The following is a 7330-nucleotide window of genomic DNA, read 5'->3' as shown; positions in this document are numbered from 1 at the left end:
AGCTTCTAAGCAAATGTATTTAATTATCAAGCAATGGAAAGTAAGTATTTGCATGAAACTAGGAGAACGATGTATTTATTCAGCAGTAAGACTAGATGAAGTCCAACACTGGGGTTCTGTGCTCAAGTTTTGTGTTTAAGAGAGACTGTGACGCTACGAAACCAAGAGAATATAAGAATGCGATTAAAAATACAGGATATCCTCTGTCACTGAATCCCTTTCCCTGTTGTCGTGGGCAGTAGTATCATATAATCCACATAGGTGGGCTGGTTGCACACAGCCAGAGCTCTGGCTCTGCATTTGAGCAGTTGTGAACCCAAATTCCTGAGAGGCTTTAGCGCTCTGTGAATATACCTAAGATGTGATCTCTGCAAATTCATCATGAGCTAGTATAGCTCAGTATTTTTGTTGATACTTGGAACCAATTATCTGCATGACTTTATTCACAGACTATAGCACTACATCTGTGAAAAGTCAAAGGCTTGTATGAACTACTAGGTAGAAAAGGGAAAAGTCGAAAAGGGAAATCAGCAAATCAGAACCTTCTGGGGGTTATGTTTTTCTATCTGGTCCTGATTTAAAACCTACCGGTTTGAAACTTTACTCCGTTTTTCAAATATGTTTGATCTTACTGACATGTTTGAGGCTTTTGTGTGCATCACTCTTCTCAGAACATTAAAACTGCATTTAGCATATAAACACCACTAATACCCATTTTTGCAAATATGTTTCCATTAGTATTAAATATGTAAACACATTTAAAAGTCCTTTTTTTTCTTTTTCTGGCTCCATTGGATCACTTTATTCACTGCTAAGAGATCTATGTTCTGTGGCTTACCTTACATCTCCTCTTGGAATAATGTCCTTTTCCTTTTTGAATGAAAGGAAAAAGAAGTCTTGGTAAAATGTTAGCAGGAGTATTCTAATTTCATTCACAAAATGTGCAAGAGGAGCAAACTTTTTAAAATGAAGCACATGCCTTGTCCAGTCACCATCCCCCAGCTTAACTGCACAGATCCAATTTGTCTTCTTTTGAAAGGTTTATTTTAGTAGCTTCTTTTGATAAGCATCTCCTGGGCATTAAAAGCCCGGTGCTACGTTGGGCCACCAACCAGTCCTTATCTCCTTTACTTCACTTCGCATTGTTGTGAATTAGACAAGAACACATTTTCTCTTAATCGTATAATTTACAACTGCCTTTTGTTCAATAGCACCCTGTTCCAAATTAGACTCCTATTGTGTAAAAAGACAAACAGTCTGTCTCATTCACTAAGAGTAGACTAGGATGTGAGTCAGAGAAGTGGAATATTTGGGTTTTTTTCCTCTGGAAACTGGGGGAGATTAATACATTTACTTTTTGGACCAGGTTGGACCTACAGTGCAGCAGCTGTTCTGGGACATCTGTGATGGTTTTATAGATAAAGCATCTATGTAAGCGCAGGGTCTAAAAAATTTGGGTTTAGACATATGCCCATTCATGGAAGCCTACTTCATAACTTATTTAGACTGAAAAATAGGTGCTTTGTGGAGAATACAAAGAAAGAAAACAGACAACAGAAACACTATATGAAATTAAATGTTCTAGGAGTTCACTGTGCTCTGTTTAACCTTTTCACTTAAGGCAAGCTAAAGGGATGATTTGGACAGATAAACAATTCAGTATTTGCCTTCAAAATAAAAATACAGATCATGACACTTGTCCTCAAACAGGACAGTTGTGTTGAATCCTAGCCAACAGTTAAGCGAGGTCTAGCAGCGGCATGTTCGGTTATCCAAGCTTAGCATTGCTACTGTAAGGAGCGTAGCACACACCTCTTGATGCCAGCTTGCCCTGCTGAAAAGGATAATTTACAGGAATAACAAAGGAGCATGGGATTCTGTGCTACACAGCTATTCCCTTTTCAGTCCCTGGGCTAGCTTTCATACTGCTACACAGCACCGGGCTTTGCTCTGTTGTTATACTACTGTTGAAATTAATTAATGAATGCTGTAAACAAAGGAGTGCAAGTTGCAAGTTTGGAGCTGAATGTGAGTCCAAGTGCAGTGAATCAATGAGAGTTTTGAACAAATCCATCTTAGTGTAATACGTGTATTGAAGAAGCTAGAAGAAAGCATACATGCGCATCAGCTTGAACGCTCTCTGGGCTCCCTTAGCTGTCTATTATTCTCTCACTTCTGAGTCTAGCCTAGCAGTTCTTGCATGGCAGCATGGATCTCTGATGGCAAGGCAGATAACTTGGGCAAGTGGACTGCAGTGTTTGAATGAGTCATATAATTTCAGTCTGGGATTTCCCTGCAGGAAAATGACATGATAATATTCTTCGTAAGAAATTTGCAGAGAAGAGTCAGAGACAAGCAAAAGAATCTCAAAGCCATTCAAAATATTCCAGCCTGCCTTCTAAAATGCTAAAAACAGCCTTTGCATGGTAAAGGCAGTAGAAGGGACTTTACTGCCTGTTGCAGACCTAGATGGTTTCATGAGCTGAAATAGGCTTTGGATAGATTTTTTTTAATCTAATTTGACTTGAACTTTCAGTTAATGTTTTCTTTTTGTGGATTTGGAATTTTCAAGAGTGAAACAGATATATTCCCTTTCTCAGCAGTTTTGAAATTCTTTGAACCAAGAAGTTATGTATTCTTGTATTTGTTTTCTAATTATGAAGAGAATTGCTCACACTATCAAATGCACAAATTCCTTTATCAGAGAAGATCAAACCAGCAGCAAATTTTAATGAGACTGTGGTTGTCAGGCCAGTTTGAGAATAAACATAACTGAGAAAATAATTTGGAAATCATAATTTTGTAAGTGATCTGAGCAAGCTTTATAAAGGAATAGTGATCATGGAGACAAGAAGAGAAGTTTCTTGGGAGAAAAAGCTCTTGTGAGAATAATAAAAATGTTATAAAAGACTTGTCAGCAACATATGCTTTGGGCATTTAAGCAAACAAGCAATTTGGAAATTTGTTGAGAAAGTGACATGAACTGGACAACAGATTGGAAGAAGTGAATGGCAAATTGAGAAGTGTGGTGGCAAGACTACACTTTCCAGATGCTAATTTTATCACTTTGTAGGATGTCATTAGCACTGTGATGAAAGGTTATATTTCTGATTCATTTGGGAATGCTATTGCTGAAAATTAGATGAGTTTTGCAACAGCTGAAAACTTCTTGAGAAATTTATTTGTTTTCTTCTTGAAACTGAGGAATTTTGAAATGAAAATAGATATTCTGAATGAAGTTTCTGTGGCAACTAGCAAGTTAAAATATGACAAGTTTGACACAAAGGCTACAAGACTGCAATTAAGTCTCTGGTATTTGCAGTTAATCTGGTACGTGCTAACTGTTCAGCCCCTGACAGAGATGTGTCATCCCCCCCATTTCTTTTTCCTCAGCATCTACATAGTAGATAAGAATAAATAAACTTTTATGATGTAGATGTGATTACTAAATTCATTGAAGGGACCTAGGGAAACTTTCTTTAAAAAGAGCCCTTACTTTGTGGACAAAATTTGGATTTCAAGGTTTTGGGTTTGTTTTTTTTTTTTACTAGCTCTATTTATTTCCCAGTGAAGAAATTCATTTTGTAGATGATATACAGCAGAGATATAGGTAAAATAGTTTTATTCTTGTACAATTCTGTGTAAATGAGATGCATGCCAGATTGCTATTCCTCCATGGTCATCTTTCTGTCACAGGACAGTGTTTACTCTGTTTACCCTTTCAGTATATTTCCTTTGCCTTCAAAAATCTTCAGGGAGAATGTATTCACATATTGCTACCTATGCTGCTCACCCCACCCTGCCACTGGTAATACTGAGTGTGGGTGAGTCATCTGCTCACAGATTGCCTTATTGGTACCTTGCAGCACGGGGAGCTGGCACAGGACAGAGCAGCTCTCAGAACAGAGGGAGCACACTACAGTAAAGGTGCTTTTGTCCTACTCATTCTTGTCCTGTACAAAGCTCGACCACAGTGAAAAATTGTTTTCTAATTGATACATACAAATTTGAGTTATGCACCTGCAAACACATATACAAACATATGTTCTTATTTTTACATATTAAATGCTTAAATATTTGAGCCTGTATGCATAGGAGATTGAACTTGAGTTTGCTTTTATGTCCAGGAAAATCAAAGGTCCAAACAGACAGAATCCATAACACATTGTTCCAAATCTCAGGTTGATTCTTAGACATTTTTTCAATGTGCAGTCTAGCATAAACACTTCAGTAAAGGAAGGGAGCTTGCTTTTGGCAGATCTACTGGGCAGAAAATTAAACAAATTCTTCACTAAATGTTTTTGAAGGATATGGGACAGACTGTTGTTCAGTTGTTAGTACTTGTTCCACCTACCGTGCAGGTATAGAAATGACATTTCAAAGTACAGATGGAACTGGCTGTGTAGTGTATAAATCGATACAAGTATTGTGTGGTCTTGTTTTTCTTAGCAATTTCTATCCATCATAATAATGATTAAAGCTTTCTGGGAAATGCGAAGCATCCGTGAATCATTCTATGGAAGTTGGTGGCTCTCTCTAGATGCCTCATACATGGCCATCTACAAATAACCTAAACCAAACTGAAGCCCATAGGCTCCTTCCCTGCTACATCGGGGTAAAACACTGCAAAACAGACACGGTCGGAACCACATAGGAGTAAGCTGCGTAACTCTCCCTTGCCTCACTACTTAAAAGACCTTTTCTTTTGTTAGCATTTTTGCCATCTGCCACACCAGCCGCCTTTCAATATCGACTGACAAGAGGGCTCTTAGTTAATGGCAGCAACTGTTTCCTGTTCCCAATTACAGAGGGAAGGGAATCAGGGAGTGGTACTATTTAACAGCCTGTGTCATCCTGTGCTTCTATGTGTTTCAGTCGCCTTTTTTTAAGCACCATCACCAACAGTATAGCTGATGACTGAGTGATCATTCTGTAAGTGAATAAGGGAAAGAATGCTTTACTTTTTGAAACCTTGCTGGTTCTCCAGATGATCTCATCTATGTGGCCAGGTTCCCAGTTTTCTTATACTGTTTCAGTAGTGTGCGTTTCAAAGACAGACCTCTTTTAAAAGAGGATGTTCTCTCGTACCTCAGAGATACTATACGGAAAGCAAAAATCTGATTCATTAGGTTTTGTTACCTGTACTTGATGTTAATAATCCATTATTATTTCAATATAGGTAATCTTTACAGAGCCATTCACAACTAAAGAATGAGGCTTAGCATCAATTTATCAGGAAGAGAATAATATCCTTTGTCTCAGGACAGATGGTTATAGTAGGGGAGAAACAGGTTCTACTGTATATTCTCTATTGTTCTGAATCTTGCATAAACTTTGCCAACTTGACTGCATTGGCAAGTGTCCCAGTCCTAATCTAGAAGAAGCAAGTTCTCTGTATGTGACTGTCAACCCAGCACACGTTGGTCCTATGATTGTTTGGGTATGTTTCCAGCACAGGTTTAAGGTGCACGCTCCAGGTGAGAAGGAAACCCTTCTCCAGCAGCAGCATCTGGGGTAGGAGGCCCTGGCAACTGCAGGTTCACTGCACCTGAATTGTTGTGAAGCTTAGTGAATTCAACAGTGTTAACTAGTAGTAATACCTGTGATTATATAATAGTAATGATGGTGGTGATTCTTTCATTACAGTGAACAGGAACTGTTTGACAGAGGGATGGTTTTTAGCCTGGCATTCTTCTTCACAGTTCAAGAATCAGTGAACGCAGATTCTTAAGTTTCAAGATTCCTGCTTTTTTGGAGGTCAGTCCTTTTCTACGTTGTCTAGAGAGAATGCTAAGTCCAAATGCACAGTGAAAAAAGCCCAGTAAGATCTGTGCTGGCCTTTTATTAGTTGTGTGGTAGTAGATAAATGGGTTTCTATTCAGTCATGTAGATAGTAGACTATCAAGGGTTTACAGACAGAGCGTAGTCACATTCAATATAATTGTCTTTGATATAAAGACAAAGCTGCCTGGATAAAAATATGCAAGACTGCACAAGATATGAAAGTTAGACAAGTGATTCAAGAGATTGTAATATGCTGGTTAATATTCTCTCTTTGAGCACGTTTCCTTAGGAGTAGATATTTAGAAATCAACCTAAAGGAAAAAACCCACTTTTCAGATGTGTATTTAATAAGTCTTTATCAACTATTACCTAATGAGGTTTATTTTATTGTAGAGACTTAGGGTTAATTTAGTTTGTTTCCACATCATTTTTGGCTAAAGGTAACTTTCTTATAAACTTACTTCTCAGATATGGATATTTCTGTACTCGATTTTTCTTCCAAAAGTATGATTAAAAGCCTTCAACTCATTTTAGACCTGAAGGAAGGTGAAATAATGGACTTCTTATTTAATCTTTGGGGGGGGGTTATTTATTTGCTTTTACACAAGAGTGAAATACAACAAAAGGGGCGGGGTGAGAGAGCGTGAGCTTGTTTGCATCTTACTCAGAGTCACTTAAACCACTACATTGCCTAGATGACTTCTTATGAGTCTAGAGAATCCATATTTTTCTCTCAGAATCCTACATTTCACTGTTTTTCGGGTTGTATGTTAACTAACAAACTAATGTAGAAGTGTTAATTTATTGCAGTAGCTCTGAATAAGATGAATACGTTAGATCTAGAATGTCTTAAATATATATTTTATTATAATAAACACATTAATATTTCACTCTGGAGTAACTGTGGAATACATTGATAACGAATATTATCCCCTCTAGCTCACATTCCTTGACTGTGATCAGAGATTGGATTTACGTCACTTCCCTGTAGATACTCACCTAAGCACTTTAGTAAAATTAATTCATCTATATTTGTCTCTGTTTTATATATTCTCTCAGAAACAGTTATATAATTGAAATACATAATTTAAATGCATGAGTTCCAAAGTCACGAGCTTGTATTTTTGTACATTTAAGAACGCACTATTACCTGCATACTCAGTTAAACAGAAAGCAAGCACCTCATGTAAGTTGTTTGGCAGTCACAAGTTAAATCATCTTTTGAGTATTGCATACTATAGAGCACCATTTATAAGAAATCTGTTAAGATAAATACATGAAATGAAAATTTTTAATTGTCCCTTTTAGTGTTGCAAATAATTTTCATGTAATCATAACTGTCAGTCTTTCCCTTCCTTGTTCCCCACCCCCTCCCAGGAAAAAAGGGGGGAGGGGTGAAGAAGTAAGATTTCTCAAATTATTACTTGTGGATTATTTGGTAACCCTTAGACGTTTCTCTTTATTTTCCTTTGTTTCACAGTATTGAAATTTCTTTTGCCTCCCATGTTGGAGATTATTTTTTATTCTTGCATAAAACAACCTTTCT

This window comes from Aptenodytes patagonicus, chromosome 12 (genome assembly GCF_965638725.1).
Source record: "Aptenodytes patagonicus chromosome 12, bAptPat1.pri.cur, whole genome shotgun sequence".
In the NCBI taxonomy this organism is placed as follows: Eukaryota; Metazoa; Chordata; class Aves; order Sphenisciformes; family Spheniscidae; genus Aptenodytes; species Aptenodytes patagonicus.
The sequence above is the reverse complement of the archived record's forward strand: the minus strand, read 5'-3'. Positions refer to the sequence as shown.